This window comes from Centruroides vittatus, unplaced genomic scaffold, assembly GCF_030686945.1.
Source record: "Centruroides vittatus isolate TY-2023 unplaced genomic scaffold, ASM3068694v2 contig_474, whole genome shotgun sequence".
Taxonomy (NCBI): domain Eukaryota; kingdom Metazoa; phylum Arthropoda; class Arachnida; order Scorpiones; family Buthidae; genus Centruroides; species Centruroides vittatus.
Window position 1 is genome coordinate 945068 of NW_027122266.1, and position 19377 is coordinate 964444.

Here is a 19377-nt window from a genome sequence, read left to right on the forward strand (position 1 = left end):
GTCTTTACCCTTCAGCAATAGAAGAATATCTCACAAATATATAAAAGAATTAAGACAATATAATTATTTTTAATTTAAAATATTATGAATTAATTTGAAAATTACATTAAAATTTTATTATATTTTTAACATTTATATAAAGAATTGATATTAAAAATAAAAATAATATTTTTATAGAAAACAAATATAATAAATAGCTTTCAACTTGATATTTACTGAACGGCAATAACATTAACATTTATTTATAATAGTTGGTATTAAAATAGTGATTATATAACGTAGACAGTGACGTCATCTCAAAAGAAGTAATAACAGGATTTCCGGAATAGACAATGAATTGTTATTTGAAAAGATTGCATTTTCTTCCTTCCATATTATTTATATCTTAAGACAGTTTTAGAAAGAATAAATTTAATAATTTTCTTTTTACTTCAAAATAAAAGGTTATAAAATAAAAAATAGTCTATATAAATTTTATTATTACACAATTTATAAATATAAATTTATTGTTTTTTTATATTTTATACATAAATTTGGTATTTTAGTTTAAAATACTTAACTTAAATGATGAAATTATGCTCTTTTGCGCGCTTAATTATCTTGATACATAAAGCATAGACTGATTTAAATTAGCGTAAAAGAGTGAAAATATAATTTAGTGCAGAGATAATTTATTACGAATTAATATATTTTTTCCTTTATTACGATAGGATTCAGTTTTTGCATTTTAATGTTTGGAGCTGCTAGCAAAATAAATTTATTTTGCAAGGATGAGCCTATCAGTAAGATACAGTGTAATCTTAAGCCAAATTACTTTCAAAGCTATTAAAACAGAATATAAAAGAAGTAAAGTAGATCTCTTCCATCTTATTAGTTTGTCAGAATGCAATATTTGATCCAGTATTTGATCCAACGTCGCATTATATAAAACTTTGGAAGGAAATTTCCAAACATAGCAACAAATTTATAGAGATAGGATTACTTTACTGTAAATTATCTACTTTTAAGCCATTTATTTTAGTATACTTTTCAGTAAAACTTTGTTCTTATTTTAAATAAATTAATATTCAAGTCTGCTTCGAGACATAAAATGTCGGCTTCACTGCCCAGCACACTCGTGCTAGACAGTGAAGCCGACATACGTTTCACCTTTAACTTTTTATATTGTAAAAGCAATATATCAAAATTATATTTATCTTTACTTTTTTATTTAAATAAATTTTCCAGGGTTTAAAAACTAAATTTTTAATTATCTTAAGTAATTCGAATTTTATTTTATCCTATTTCAAAGGTTAGTTAAACAGGAAAAAGAGTTGCGGTTGGATACCCTGAAAAGTAGACCTTTGAAGAAAATTAGATTGATATAAGTTGTTAAACAACTCATGTATAAAGTTCACACTAATTTAAGTGAGTTAATAGTTTTAGCATAATGTAATTTTTTTTATCTTAACAAGACGAAATAATTATAAATAGCAACAAAAGGTGACTTCACTTGCATTACTAGGAAAGCAGATTTACCTTTGATCTTTTTATTTAGAATTTTTTTTTTAAAAAAGAAAAAATTTTTAAGATGAATAAAATTGAATTTTATTATCTTCCCCATTATCTATTCGATTTGAAAATAACTAAGTTTGCAAATTTATTTTGAACATAAAAAAAATGTATATTAAATATTTTCTAACAAACGAAACAAAAAGGCATAAAAATACAGTTATTTTATGTAAATTTTTATGTATGCTATTTTTATTTATACATACGTAGACACATTTTTTGTGTATTTAGTTTAAATTTATTCTTATTTAAAATTTTTATGTGCTATTTTTTATGTAATTTTATACAATTTTTTTTTTCAATTTAAAAAATGATAACTGTTTTTCTTCTGTAAAAAAGAATTATAGATTTTATTTCTCAAAGTTTTGTTACATGCCATCCATCAGATAGTTTTTCTGTAACAAATACTTCAGACAAAATCCACAAAATCCAACTTTTCAAATAAAGTTTTTGTCAGATTTAAAATTTTTCCTTGTCAAGACCTGTAAATATTTTTATAAAAATATTACTTATAATCCAATCAAATATTTGTCATTTTTTCTTAGTTTTGCTGCTATGGACGAGCATCAATCTTTTTTCGATTGTTCGATTGACGAACAAGTAAAAACTCCAAACAGAATGGAAAAACAAATTGCTTCTTTGTTTTTTTTTGTATAAAATAATTTATTGCTCAGCATTATTTATTAGAGAAAGTTGCGATGTTATAATTATAAATACATTAATTATTTTTTAACGTGGATTTTTTTTAGAATTTGAAAAAAATTGATTATATTTATTGTAAAATCTTTATTTTTAAAATTTTATTTTAATATATCATATTTTTGTTTAAAACAGTTTATTTTGTAGATAATTACACGAAGATTTAACCAATTTTTAATCAAATTTTAGTTAGAATCAAACTACCTGTTTTGGAAAATTAATATTTAATCTTATATTCTGTTATGTCGAGGTTTTACTGTACTAAAGTACAGTAAAATCTCGACATAACACCCTCCAAAATAACGCCATTGCAATGAATATTTATAAACTGATCTTCTCCATAAATATAAGAGAACTCTTCAAGTATCTATAAATTAGTAACGCACAATTTTGCATTGCAAACTAAATTATCGCAGAATTACGAGACTCAAACTACTATATAAAATTCTTATTGTCTTAAGGTCTTCATTAGCTTCATACTACCAATTTCAGAGGAAAAAGATGGTGACTCTAAACCGAAGTAATTTACAATGTACCTTTATAGTTAATGAAATAAAATTCACTTAAAGTGGTCAAAATTGGTGTCGTGACCCTAACAAAATTTAAATTTTTAAGGAACAATATTAATTTCGTTGTTAACATTAAAATTATAATCTCAGAATTTAAATTAAGACATTAAATTTTAAAACTATTTATGACATCAGTTTATAAAGAAATTAACATAAATTTTATATGGAAACAAATTTCAGAAAGTTTAAGAATATTTCCCTACAGAAAATGGTTGTGATTTTATTCATAATTACAGAATTTATCTAGAAAATTGAATCGCGGTTTATCTGTAAAGATAATCTATTTTTAAAAGATTCTAAATAAAAAATTTCCCAAAGGGTTGCATAATGAAAAAACTTTATCAAAAACTTTTTTGATTAGTTTCTAGTACTTATTGTTCTTTTTAAGTTATTGTCTACTACTCTATTACAGATAAAAAGACTAAGTACACAGTCCAGGAAAATTGAACTTCATGATTTTTTAATGAATTTTCATTTTCCCAACTGCTACAGAATAACAAAGGTAATTGTAATCGGTCAAATTTCGACCGCCGCGTTTTTTATATTTCTCAACGTTATAAGGTTATTTGATTTTATCATCATCAAAAACAAAATTAAAAAAAAGAACAGAATTCTGTATATGTATTTTGTTTGATGGCCTATATTTTGCTTTATATCTCAGAAACCCATTAACCAAAAATTTTGAAATTTGCCCGGAATACTTCTATGTATAGTACATTGATGCCATTAAATTTTGGAGATTATGACTCGAGGGGGAAGGGAAATAGAAGGGGTAGGATGTCATATCTCGACTATGATCAGACTTAATGAAAATTTTACTCGTACAAATTTTTAGCTTATTAAAAAATATTATTGGCATTTACAATGTTTTTAAAAACTCATCCCTACCCCCCAAAATAAAGCTTTTTCGTTTTTTGAATTCCAGGAAATTCGTGTATAAGCACTTGTTAGCTTATTATTAACAAGAATTATATTTAAAACAGAAAAAAATAATAATAAGCTAAAGAAAATATTGGAACTTTTTAATTATTATTTTTTCTTATAAAGAAAATAAGCTAATTATTTAATTAATATAATAATTATAATTAAAATGTTATTCGCTTTTTTAAAACAAATAATATTTGTGTAAGGTCTAAATTGCAAATTTTTGTGTAGGTTAAATCTAGTTTAATTAGTTAGACAATAGAACCTTATTAAAGTTCTTGTTAATTTTTTTTGATACGTAAATGACATCGCTAAGGATAACTAATGTGTTTTGTAACGAAATTTTTAATTAAGAGATAATGCGTTAATTTTTAATTTAAACACACCAATGTTTTCAAACTGAGATAAATTGAAGATAAGAAACTTTCTTTACTTAAATTATAATTCTTTTATTATTTACTTAAATAATTTTTGACAATTCTTCGATAATTCTTTAGACGTAAATTTGTAACGCACCATTCATTATGTTTTTAAATTTATTTTTTAGATAAAATATTTTTCAAATGAACAAATTAATATTTTTTTAACACTAAAATAATTAAAATATTATTTTACTTTAGGCAAAATAAGATATATTTCAGTAAAAATTTAATTAGAGTCGTGGAAAGTTGTGAATAACAAAGGTTTTTCCAGGTATTCTGTGAGAACTTTAAACGAAATTTCTAGTGCAAACATTGAACAATCGATTCACTTTCATTTATTTTTGTACTTTTTTTAAAATATTGTAATAACTACTACTGCAAATGTCATAAAAAATTAATTTTAGTAGATTTCATAACAGAAAAACCATTGACTGATATTTCGAAGACTTTTTAATAACGCCATTTATAACTCTTGTGTTAACTTTCGGATCTATGTTTAACGCATTTTTATTATGGATATGGATGTCGTAAATTTGTTAACTTGTTAAAGCCAAAAAAACTGTATAGGGTGGTCCAAAAGACAATTAAACGACGTATATTTTAAAGGTTATCTTAACAAACTAACCGTTCTTAAAATAACTTTAAAATATACTTCTGTTAATTGGCTTTTTGGCCATCCTATTCAGTTCACTTTTAGGCATTTGTTTATATTGGGTTGGACTTAAACTTGTTGTGGTCCTGAGCTACGGTTTAACATATAACAGGGCTTTCTCCTCCATCAAACGTAAAAATATGAAGCCCGAAGTTATACACGCATAACGTAAAACCCTAAGTGAAAATTTGGTTTTGCTTGTATTAAATAACTTAATTTTTTATATTTAAAATTTTATTCTTTAAGAATAAATTGAAAAAAAATCTCAAAGATATCACGGAGATAACAAGCTTATTATGGCATTTAACAGAATTCTTATCTTAATAAAAGTTTAAAAATCGATCATAATTATCTGGATTAAATTCATTATTTCTCGGCTAGCAAAGCTTCTTATAATAAACAAGGTTTATTAGGCAAGGAAAAAATAAGGTTTTCATTATTATCAACTGAACTAAGTTCGGTTATAAAATAGAATTTAATTATGAATTAATAATAATTAAGCGACTGTTTATTCTGGGATAATTAGATCATTATTATATTTACCAAAATGTATAAATATAGTGTATTTTTTCAAAGAAATGTTCAACAGTTTGTTTAACATATTCTTTGAAAAAAGTTGAAACTTGTTGACCATACTTCTAAGTTTCAATTCTTCATAAGGATTTTGTTCAGGTCATGTAGGGTCCTATCTTTTACACTTAATAATTCATTGCGGGCCTACCGAACCGTTATAAACATAAATGAAAAGCTCTCTTAGTGCCCAAATGTCAGAAAGAACCAGAAAAATCGTTATAGATTCAATTGTTTTAGATTATTATCACTTAAAGAACAACAGAAAGTATAGTTTTATAAATCTGAAGTGTTTTTAAAGTAATAATTATGATAAAAACATGAGCGAGCCCATAAAAATTAAAGAAAGATAAATGATAAAGTAACCTATAACAATTAAATTTCCTTATCAGCAGTGAATATAGCAAAAAGTAAGAGGGGGAAAAAGAAGACATAAATTAAGACAAAGAAAATTGAGACATTAAGACCTGTTTCTGTTAAGATATAATCAATATAATCATATACTTTTAGTTAAGTCTTGGATAAAAATAGAAAGAAGTTCGAGTTATCGTTTCCTTATCAGAATCACGAAAATTACAGTTCTTAATATCGATTTTAAAACTTTCTCGCATTTTATATTTTAATATTACAAATTTAAAAAATAATAATTTTTATATTTTACAAGATTTACAAAAGATAAAAAGGTCTTATGATGAAAAAAATAAACAAAAAACTACTCAGATTGATATTATTAAATCTAATTTTACTAAAAAATGATCGGTATATTGGATAAAACAATTTGTTTCCAATTAATTTGAAATATTATTCTTATTTTAAAATTTATTATTTTTTATTGAACTTTTATATATTATAAAATAAGAGATTGATGAGGAAAAACTCGTATAAAGTTTCTTAGAGATTTTCTTCTTACATTTCCTTAAAAAAATAAAAAAGACATCAGTCAGAATATTGAATTTCCAGTATGAAGTATCGAAGTATTTTGTATTTGATATTACTCTTCCTATAGTTCAAGTGTTTACTCGAAAACGTATAAATTCTCATGATTATTAAGAAAAATAATGTTAAATTTCAATCTCATAAGTCATGTGTGTAAAAAATGAATTAAAATATAATATTAAGGTTAAATTTGTGTATTTTTCTGGTAAATTTTATTTCTTAAATAAAAAAATATTTAAAAATAGATAAATAAACTATAAAAGTTTTTATAAAATCCTTAATATTAAAGCAAAGTTAAAATTTATAATAAGTTTAGTTAAGAGCACTTTTTAATTAAAAGTAATTCATGAAAACATAATAAAAAGTTTATGAATTAAATTAAACGTGTTTTCATTATAATTTTTTATAGTTTAAATGTATACGTTTTAGTAATTATACTTTTTATAACCTTAAACATTAATTAAACATAATTATATGGTAAAGTAACGAAGTATTTTAACACGTTAAATTAATTTAAGCGAGAACAAAAAAAGTACTTTTTCTCCGTTTAAACCTATGTATTTTAAGATATTTTGACAAAATGCCGCATTTAGTTACAATTAAATTACATAATTCCATTATATAAAGGACATTGAAACCATTATTTAATTCGAAAGGAAATCTAAATGGGATAAAATGAGAATTCTTTCTTTTTATTTTTTGCAAAATTCTAAACGCTTAAACAGCCTTAGGAACAAACTTACAAGAAAATAACCACATATTACCCATACCAAGTACCTACGATGATCTCAATTATATTCGGTGTAAACAATTTGAAAGAAATCCCTGTTGCTAGGATACCGCTCGGATATGTTGATCATCCGTAAAGAAGATGCTATTTCCTTCAGACTAACAATTACTGTAATAACGCAAATGACTATGTTATTCTGGTATTTAACTTTACAAGTATTTATTCCTTATTCAAGTTTTTCTACTCTCATGCAGAACATTTTTAAAACGGTCATCTTATATTCCTCGTTTATCTGACCTAAAATATAAATCTAAACGTTTAAAATTTCTTACTATGTTATCATTTTACAAGTATGTTTAGAATTTATAAGTCAATTTTATAAAAGATTAGAGAATTATTATTATAATACAGGGTGACCCAAACATGAATATTTATTTTTAGATTTCTATAATTTAATTATTGAATTATTTTGTTTAAGATCTATTTTTAAAATAATTCATTAAAATGCTTTAGAAATAATAAACAAATTATAAATTTAATTAAATAAATTTTTCCATAATAAGAAACTTCAATTTTACAAAGATAATATTTATTTAAACAGAGAAATCTTTTTAAAAATTTTAAAGTAATATTTGCGAATAAAACTTTTTCTTTAAACATTTTTATAATTGAAATCATTTTTTTATTTTTAAATAAATAATTTATATCTTATAAATGTTAAATAAATTTTTTGTAAATAATAATCTGTTTGAAATTAATTTTTAAAATAAAAATTTTAACATCTTACAGTTGACATGATTTGTAATTTATCCAACTTTAATGAATAATATTCAACTTTCTGGATCTAATTGTGTATTATGGAATAAAAACCATATAACTAAGCAAATTATTATGCATAATTAAACGAAAGTTTACAATTTCCAAAGAAAAACAAAACGATTTTGTGCTGTTGAGAGAGATAATGTACTGTTTTATCGACATCAGACAGTTTTCTGACTCTAAATTCTCACAATAAACATACTTTAACTGAGAAATACCACCGTTCTTTGGTATAAGAAAAAAATTTTTTTTTATGGTTAATAACTCAACGTACGGATTAAGTCAATGTCAGGAAATAATATCAGTCCTCTGGCTATCGTATTTATATGTTTTAATATATTATTTATACGTATAATTTTGTTTATCGGTCGGTACCTTTGATATATATCGAAATGAGTTGTTTTCATCGGTAATACCAATATTTTCAAAGTTTGTTTGATGTTTGCCCTGATATGAATTATTTTGTATTTTCCATCATAATGCAATTTTACATTATTGTATCAAAATATACTATATTATTTGTTTTTTCAAATACATTACAGTTTTATTATATGTATATAATATATATATATATATGTATGTATATTTGTAGTTTACTATCGTGATTCTTTACTATTCAAATTTTGCTTTTCGTTTGCTTTTAACTTGTAATTTTTTGTCTTTTTTTAGTTCTTTGTGTATCAATATAAGGCAATGATGAATATTTTTACTTCGGAAGAATGTAATACTCAAGTATATCAATATATTGTTATATTGTTTTTAATTTACGTTCTTATTTAATACTAAAAATACTTTATAAAACACGCGGTATTTTTAATTCTTTAAATTTACCTGCAGTTTTAATGGGATATTCGTATATACTATAAATATAACTACACACATATACATTCACAAAGAAAGACGAAAGGTAATTTTGAATTTAATATGTTGTACAGTGTTATTCTCGACACTATTGTTTATCATTTTCCCCCTTTTCATGGAAATACATGACACCAAGAAGGCAATTCTTAACCTTTATATCACAATCCGTTTTCACAAAAAAATAAACAACAGCCGAGAATCACACTATTTACAACGTATTAAACAAACCCGAACACACACACACACCTATACACACATACAGTATATATCCCTGTGTGTGGAATGGGTGTGTATATATATGTATATATATATAACACATTCCTTTAACTGTACAGAGATAATTTCTTGTCAATCATCATTTATGCCTTTTACGTTATTTTTCTAATAGTAATAATAATATTTTCCAATATTTACTAATATAATTCTAATTTTTAAATCAGCACTGTATATTTGTAAATGGTGATTGATATGGAATTATCCACGTAGTGTGTGTAAACAGTGTTAATAAAGAAAGACTTATCTCATTTCTTGCAACAGTAGTCCACAAGTGAGGTAAATCTTTCTTTTGTTAACATGATTTGTGATTTATCCAAGTTTAATGAATAATATTCAACTTTCTGGATCTAATTGTGTATTATGGAATAAAAACCAACAAAATAGAGAGATGCCACAATACATACAACTTGAATGGAAATTATACCATTTACATTTAGTTTACCTTCATTAAGATATTATATACGTCGGTAGTCATGCTATTAGCATTACCTAACGTCTCCATTCTGTGAATTTTATAAATGTAATTATTATTCCTTTCAAAATTTTAGTAAAATTGATAGGATGTTATAACTATTTCGAATAAAATAATGAAAAATATCCGGAGTGTTTTTCGTATAAATGGGTGTTTTAATACTTAAGAATGAAAAGTATATGCTAAATAACATAATTCCAAATAAAATTAAAGAAAATGTGTTTTATATCAATTAGTAATTAGAGAATACGATACGATAACTACAATATAGGGCCTATATAAAGTTTTTTTGTATTCCTTAAAAAATCTTTCTGGAATTTTTGTCAACATCCAATACGATACACTTTTAGAAACCATTGAAAATATAAGTGACTCTAATCGATACAAGAAACGAGAAAATCTTTAAAAATTCTACGAGACATAAATTTTTAAGTATGTAATTATTGTTGTCTTCTCTTAAGCTTGATGTCAATTTTTTTGAAATAATTTTTTAAAAAATTAAATGTACTTTATTTCTTACATTGTTGTTTATTTTAAAATACAATATTTTAAACTTAATAAAAATAATTTATAGCATAACATATGAAAAAATACATTATTAGTGGATTATATTTCCAAATAACTAAATTTTTTATTCGTTAAGAACTACTAAAAAGTACATGAAACAAAAATTTTCCAAAATTAAATTAAGTTATGAAGAATAATTGGATTAGCTTTGATTAAATGAGATTAATTTCTTTAACAATTCTGCAACAATATTATTAAATTAAAGTTTAATTAGAAGCCGAGAACTAATTTTAATCTCACAGAGCCCTTTAAGAGTCATTGACTCTTAACATTAAATCCAAAGAGAGCAGTTAGCCATTCTTTGGCATCAGGTAATGTGAAGGCAATAAGGTTTAAGACATAAGTTTACAGCAATCAATAAATCTTATTCTATACGATTAAACGTTGTTATTTATCAGATAAGTTCGGCAAAATGAAATCATTCGGTTAAATAATGAAGCGAATTTGTTGAATATCTTATCAATCTTACGGAATAAAGATATTTTTAAGCTTTTGTCTTATGTTAATTAACAGTTACAATTGGTGTTTCGCGAGCCATTTGGCAAACTCAATCGACTATTTAGTTAAAAGTGGTATATATTTAATAACGCTCCATTAATATTAATATTAAGTAATAATGTCACAATTAAAATTCTTGTGTCAGTATCTCTTGGCATTTTTGTTTGTACGAGTTGATATTTCATACTTTAGAATCTAGAAAATTTTAAAATATAATATTAATAACTCTTTTAGAATTCTATCAAATTCTTGTTGCGTCTTCTGCACACTTGGGAAATTTTCTTTATGGCAAACGTATTCTTTGTCATGTCTTTTGTTGAGAAAAGTTTTAACAGTTTATTCAGAATAACAGTGACACGACATTGACACGGATACTATTCTGTCTAAAAGGACGATGTCAGTCGTTTGTAGAAGTTTTTACTTTAAACATAACAATACTTTCGAAAAGAAAAAAAATATTGATGTCTTCGAAATTTCTAACGGAAAAAAGAATTTCATAAACATCAGCGCTACTTTAAACTTTCTTACTTCACACAATCAAATTTATTTAAAATAAAAATGTATACAAGAATTAAAATAGGAATTGAATAAATAATTTTTTGAATAGATTTTATCAAATATTTTTTAGGATTATAGAATAAAAATGTTTAAATAAAATTGAGAATGATGAATTGTAAGAAAGTTACACAAGGATTACTATACTTTAAGAAAAAAAAACAAATTTTTCCGAGTGTGAAAGAGTGTGATAAGAATTCTTTCATGTTTACAAAGAATAAAAACTTGTCTACACTTTAATATTTATAACATTACGGCGAATCGAGTCTACTTCCATAATACTGTCTTACTTAAACAGAAAAGATTTTTTACATTTAATTTTCGTGTTGACATAAAGAAGTTCAAAAGTTTTAATCACAACTTTTCACAGCTGTACGCCTTTTAAATACTTTGTAATATAATAATCTCCTGACTGTACTACATCGAGTAACCTATAAAATCTTCACAATTATTCACTTCGAATATATTTTAAAATATTAGGAATAATTAAAAAGCTTAAAAAAAGGTTATAAACTGAATATTCGATCATTTAATGTTTATTTTTTAATATTATATTTTAAGTAAATGTGTTTTGTATTAATTAAGAAATCGTTACCAGAACTACTTATTTGTACTGAAGTTTTATAGTCTTTAATTGAATAGATTTATCTTATGAGCTTACTGATTTGTCATAATAAATATTTGTAATAAAGCAAAAAACTAATTGAAAATAAAATTTTTCAATTTAAATTCTGTCGAATTTTATAAAAAATTAAATTATACTATTATATTCTTTCACAATGTGATATATTTTTATAACCAAAATTTATAAATGTTTATTACTCATTAACATATTTTTGAATGTAAAAAAAATTGCTTATTATTAATATCTCTAGTTATTAATTAGACAAATGACACGATTAAAACTAATTGTTTCTAAGATAAAATTAAAAAGTTCATTAGCATAGATGAAGCCTGTTCTGGTAGTTTAGATATTTAAAAAAATTCGACATGTTATCCAAGGGGAGTTTCACTCGAAGTTAATGTACCGTACATGTCATGATTAAAGTTTTCCTATGTAGAACACTCTGTAGCTATGACCATTCAGAAAATTGGCACCAAAATTTATACACAGATTATGCAAGAGATTCAGAAAATAATTTTTCAAAAAAACTTTAGTTCAGGAACTTCCGCTAGAAGTAGTTTACAAAAAAATACAGGTTCGTGCCTTTGGCAGAGATTGTTTACTGATGTAAGGAAGGTTCAATGTGTGTCCCATTGTTCAGGTGTAAAATTTGAAGGCGATGTGCAGCTGACGGCAATTGTTCTCCAGTGATGCTTCGCACATGCAGTGTGAAGCATCACTGGCGAGCAGTACCTTTAAGTCTGCCAAAGTTGCAACATTTCTATGATAAAACCATTTTTCAAAGCATACATGCCAAAGCTAATTTTTGAACTAACTTTTTTTTTCTTTCGCAAAATTCTTTTCCGCATCCCTTGCATAATCTGTATACAAATTTTGGTGTTAATCCTCTTATTGGTTACAGCTACAGAGTGCTCACATGTCATATCTCGAGTGAGGTCGGATTTAATTAAAATTTTGCTTGTTATTGGCATTTACAATATTTTAAAAAGTCATTTCTAACCTCAAAATTAAGCACTTTTGCCTTTTTATAATAATTAATAATATAAAACTATTTTTAAACGAGCAATTAGTTATTGTGACATCATTACAATGCTAGGCTGCAAGTTTTAATCGTATTTTTAATTTATTTAATTTAAAATTAGAAAATTAATTATGGCCATTCTGTATACGTATGATTATAATCCGATAATAAGCATATTATTGAGCTTAATCACGAATTTTAGTTTTTAATGCATTGACAATTTATTTACCAATGCTTCCCTTCACTTAAATAGCTTATTTTATATGTTGCGCTCATTTCTTTCTTATTAATTTTAAATATCTTCATATATATTATCAGGATACGGGATTTTAAAAAGAAAACTTTATAATAAAGTAAATATAATGGTTATAGTTGATAGATAACGCCTCTCATCTCTTCTTTCATCATATTGTTTCCTTTTAAAAAGTCTTATCTACTCATTACTGTTCCTAAAAAATTCCCTGACAATATTTTCTTTAAATTTTTTTATGCGGCATATAAGTGAGTTAAAATTGATATTAGAATAAATATAATTATTTAAAAACAAATTTTCTTATTTTTTAACTTGACAATCAAAAAACTAATTGAGATTTTCTCTGAAGAAAAACAAAATATTTATTAAAAAGAATGAAATTGTAATTTGTCTGACCTGTATGTAAATATGAAATATCTGTAAAATTATTTTTAAAAATAGCATGAAGTGAATTTGTATCTTGTCATTTTATGTTTTCTTCTATAATACCATATTTTATATTTATATAAAATAGATTTATAGAAAATTTTAAAAAGTGATATTAATTAAATATTTAAATAAATGGATATTTTAATATTGTCAACTAATCACGTCATTATATTCAAAATTTAACTTATAATATTAAATATATAAATAAAATTATATATTTTGACGTAAAATTTTAGTATTTAAATCTATAAAAAATGGCAAGAAATATATTTAATTACTTTCCTGGCTGCTATAACGTAACACGAGAAACTATTGTAATCTTGTCAAATTTGGCCCTCGGGCTTTTTGCCAATCCTCGTTTTAAGACCCTTGAAACCCCCAAAAAAGTAAAAAGGAAAAAATTAAAGAGTTCCTTGACTTTGTGTGTTTGTGTGTGTGATGTTTAATATCGCAGAACAGAATAAAGATTAAGAAAGGAAATTTGGCATGGTAACTTGTATAAGGAGCATTGATGCTACTAAACTTTGGAGTACGGAACTAGAAGGAGATAGAGGGATCACATGTCATATCTCGAGTGAGGTCGGATTTAATTAAAATTTTGCTTGTTATTGGCATTTACAATATTTTAAAAAGTCATTTCTAACCTCAAAATTAAGCACTTTTGCCTTTTTATAATAATTAATAATATAAAAGCTATTTTTAAACGAGCAATTAGTTATTGTGACATCATTACAATGCTAGGCTGCAAGTTTTAATCGTGTTTTAAATTTATTTAATTTAAAATATATTCTCTCCTTCTTGCCCCTGTACTCATACTTTTCCTTTAACAATAGAGTCATGCCGGTCATCTATCTAACTCCTTTAAGGGAAAACTTTTTGAATTGAAATAGCACGACTTCCAGTTTTTATCGGAAGTTCTTATATCTGATCTCGACTTTCATCTATCTATTACCGTTCTCCAGATTAAGGAAAGACAGTGGAAACTTACAGGTATACAATTTTTTTTTTCAAATTGCAGCCCAAAAATGTGAATCCCTAGTATAGATTTATAACGCCAGACCCTAAGCTACAGCTTGTTTAGCTTACGTGCAAATCAATTAATTTTATGACATAAAGCAATATAACTGATATAACTGTTAATTATATTTCATAAATGTTATTCTATCGTGTGTGTGGTATATAAAATATAATATACGTTAATCTAAACATTATATCCTTAATAGGGAGAGAGAAATGAATAGATATTATAATAAAAATTATTTACTGTTAGATTTTATAGAATTTTTTGAAATAAAAAAGTTATTAAAAATCTATAAAATTTTTAAATAAATTTTATTAATTTAAAGTTAAATAAAATGAAATTATGTATGTAGAAACAAAAATAAGTCAATACACAGGCTAGTCATCAAGAATTAAATTATATGAATTAAAATATATATAAATTTATAGGTATACATTAAGTAACTAAAGATAATAAATAACATTTGCATTTTTAAAAATCATTTTCATCCATAAATTGACGATATCAGCAAAATTGTCATAATAAAAGTTTTTGTAAACGATAGACATTTTAAACTTTAAAAAACAGGTGCATTTGACAGTTTAATTCTAAATTAAATATGCGTTCAAAACTTTCTTTTACTGTTTTAATAATTTAAGATATATAGTGTAAATGTTACAAACTGTCAATATACAATATTCGAAAGCTTAATTAATAAAGATTTTATGCAATCAAGGTGGCTTAGTTTTAAACTTTGGCATAATTGCCATCATGTGTGATACATGTTCAAACCGAGTTCTGAGCTCTGAAAACATTCCTCATCTATTACTCGGTGACTGCATTGGATTATGTTTATAATCCGAATCCTAGGGTCATCCCAAGAACAAGATTTTGGTGCATACGCAGCTGTTTCGACGTAATCCTTTCCTAAGTTATTAAAGTTTAAAACGGTACAAGAAATTTTTAGAACACACTGTATTTAATATAATTAAAAAATTTATTTAAACCAAAGTAGTCTTCTTTAGAAATTATCTATTGTCATATATCTTTCATTGAAGGAGCGCACTTACAATTGTAGTTATCACGTGAAGCAATAACATTGTCGCATGACGATAAGTTAAATAATGGAGAATTTCATGTAATCGAAGAAAAAAATAGAACTCGTGTATTGAAAGAAGAAAATATTTATTGAAAAGGACGTAATAATAGCTAGATACTAGCTCCCATGGGTTGGCTAGACACAGGAAAACATAGCAAGTGACAGAATTCCCAAATACAAATCAACTTGGTACTTATCGGTTGTATTTGCTCTCGATTGTTTTACATAAACAATAGAAAACAAATGAAATTGTTCCTGGAGTAGAATAAAAAATGTATACATGTAAGTAGCGATAGAATTCAGTACAGTAAAAGTTCATATTTAAAAAACTTTTAAAAGGAATGACCTGATAATTTCGTTGTATCGAAATATAAATATTAGCTCAATTAATTTATAATGAACAAGTTAAATTCAGCTTCCTCCAAATTGCAAAATCTGATTTCGATTCAATTGAACATATTTAACATAGTTCGATTAGATTAAACAGTGCTTATTATGTTAATGAATCGTCATTGATTTCAATTACTCAAGATCTATAACTAAGGTTAATTTTTGTGTGTTTATCATTACATTTCATATTGTACTAATAAATAGTATTATAAATTATAGTATTATATTTTACAGTGTAATATTAAATCAGATATTAGAATAAAATGTTTTTTTTTTAAATTTTGACTTTTAAATACAATTTCAAATAAGAGAAAACTACTCTTAATAAATGTCACAAACCTATATATTTCAAAAATTAATTCTGAATATTTCTGTGCCTTTCTGTGCCTTTTTAAACAATCCAAAAGTATCGGGTTTCAACATATATTTATCCCCTCTGTTCACCATACACATTTCCGTGTTTTCAACATGTCTCTGAAATATAAAATACTTACACTTACATAAAAGCAATTTTAAATATGAATTGTAACGTTTTATTTTTTTGACTTCTTTCTGCACAAATAAAAACATAACTCACTATAAAACAGAAACCTGTCAAAACAGAAAATTCTGACCAGTACCATAGCATTCCGTTTTAGACAGGTTTTATTGTATTATATCTATTGATCTAAATAACTAGGTTTTAAATAAATTTACATTTCTAAATTCTTTCTTCGTCAGTATTCAATTGAATTTTACTAAGTTGTGAAATCTTGTCAGAGTAAGTTATAACGAATTAATTAAACCTCATGTTCCATGCGACATTTGAAGTTACGGAAACGTTATGTAACTATCAATTCTGACATAATCAGATATTATTACGTGTATTTTTTGAATAATTTATCTACATTTTTTGAATTATGTAACATTATTTGATAAAAATCAATCATGATGAATAATACCAGATTAGAAATGTCTAGTTTAGTTCAGGATTATATTTGGGTTATTTAAAAAAAGCTGGCAACTACTCTTGCTCGATTTTCTCGACACTCGAACGGAAGGCTAAAAAGTCCGACAATTTTCAATTACACTAAGATATAAAAAGAGAAAAAATATTCGTTTCATAATAAACTTTAATAAAATATCAAGCGATTTACAAAATTAATGTCAGTTAACCGATATATATATATATTTTTAACATTATTATAGGAATCAATTAGAATCAGCTGCATGTTACAATTCGTACTTCAATCATTTTAATCATGAATAATAATAATAATATGTAATTATTATTCTGTTATTATAGTAATATCATGCTGCGTAAAACATTAATGTGCTATTGTATTAAATATGTGCAGCTGTTCCAAACCGATTTTAACCGTTCTTAAAAGAATCTTAAAAGTATATCTCGAGTAACTAATTTTCGAACCATCCTATAAGTCTTTCTTCGGATCTTTATATCCTTAATTTTGAAGATAATAAATAGATTTAGCATAATAAATAGATTTAGATTCGTGTGTAAATTCAAATCTTTAAATTATTCACATTATATAAACTAAACACGAATTACAGAAGACTTACAAATATTAAATAAACTAGTTCTTTTTCTATATAACTATTTAAAATTAATACACTTTTAATCTGTATTTTTTTGCAAATACAGATTAAAGTTGTGCTAACATTTGTTGGTTTCCGATATTGGCACTAAATCGAATGTGGCGCTAAACTGAAGAACATTAAACAATAAGAATTATATAACACACTAAGTGCTACACACGACTTTGAAGTTTGAGTTTGAAAGTTACATGATTGGTGATAACAATGCCCTTTGCAATGCAATTACTTTAAGAAGCATTCTCTATTTAATATTTAAGATGATCTGTCTGTAAGTTTCATTTGGTGTTCTATGAGGGTGAAGCTGTATAGGAAGACGCTATAAGGAGGTTTGACTGTATTTATAAAATACATTTTAGAAATTAATAAAATAAAACAAATTAAAATATAATTTATCATTATCTGTTTCTTAAAGCAACTACAATATATTACAGTTTAAACATAATTCTAAAATAAATTAATACTACTATACAGTCATATACTTTTGAATTTCTCAATAGCTTGTTATTTAAATTCCATTTTATATATTTCTTGACAGAACTTAATCATCTTAATACAGATATCATTAACCTACATTAAGCTTAATTAGTTTATGCATGCTCAAGAATGAAAAAGACATCAACTAGTGTGACTAGAATAGAAAAATTGAATGCACACGATGAAGAATCCATTAGTTTATCAATATATAAGAAAGACAGGAACACTCTTGCCGATATCATTTTTTATATTTTTGATTATCCGAAACATATTAATCTTCTCACGATCTTTCTAAACACTAACTAGACATTGAAAAATAACATTTGATATGATATAAAACAGGAAAAAAATGTCTAGAATAATATTTACGATGACTGAAACATGTCTCAACGGTTTAGAGAAGTAGACGTTTAAATTTAAATTACTTTTTTAAGTTGAAGTGATGTGACTGCTAACACAACATTGCTTGAATTAAACGTAGATATTTCTATTTTAATAAGTATTTTAATGATGTAATCAAAATAATACAAATTGTTAATTATAATTTTTTAATAATTTTCAGAATAGTTTCATATTTAGGCCTATATCTGGCTGAAAAGCTAAAAAAATCCGTATAAAACGTTATAAAATTTTTATTTTTTTAGGGTCTTTTACAATTATTTCTATGACAAAAAGGCATTAATAATTTGAAAATAATAAAAATAATTACGAAGAACAATTTCAGAATGACGTGATTAAATATATTTCATGCTAATTCTATGACAGTTTATTACTACGTAAAATATTTTTATAAAATAATACACAATTTAATTATGTTTAGTAGTTAAAGTATGCATCATTTTTCCGGAAAGCAAGTTTGGTATTATGATGATATTTTGGAATGCGTAATGACAAAATAATGTCTAAGAAAAAGCATTATAGGCCTATCATAATTATAAAGCGTTTACTCTTATATAAATTAGTTTATAATTTGCTAATAAATTTACTTTGAAATTTAAGAGTATATATGTAAATACTGTATAAACATGAACTCAGTACCAGAAAAACAAACTAAGTAATATGATAATACAGAGGAAAGTGCAATAGCAGTTGTTAAAGTCGTAGCAAATTGATCAGGTGACCTAGACTCTAGGACATTCATTGCAAATGGTTTCTGTAATCATACAGCCCAGAAACTAGTCATTATTTAACAAAATCCATTATATTTACATAAAAAATATATTTATATAGTACTAACGTCTTTCTGTATACAACATGCAGTAGCAAGACATGCTGTACATCACAATTGGTAAAATTTTTGCAAATTTCTTTTCAATTTACGTAGAAATTGTGATAAACTTTATACATAAAAATGTATATAACTTTAACTTAATATATGAATTATAAACA

General features: G+C 24.7%; 1 protein-coding gene across 1 annotated transcript in view; it reads left to right on the plus strand.

Annotated features, from left to right (window-relative positions):
- The window catches only part of LOC136977794 (prolactin-releasing peptide receptor-like), a 130141-nt gene that overhangs the window by 23774 nt on the left and 86990 nt on the right, over positions 1 to 19377 (plus strand). The window lies entirely within an intron of this gene.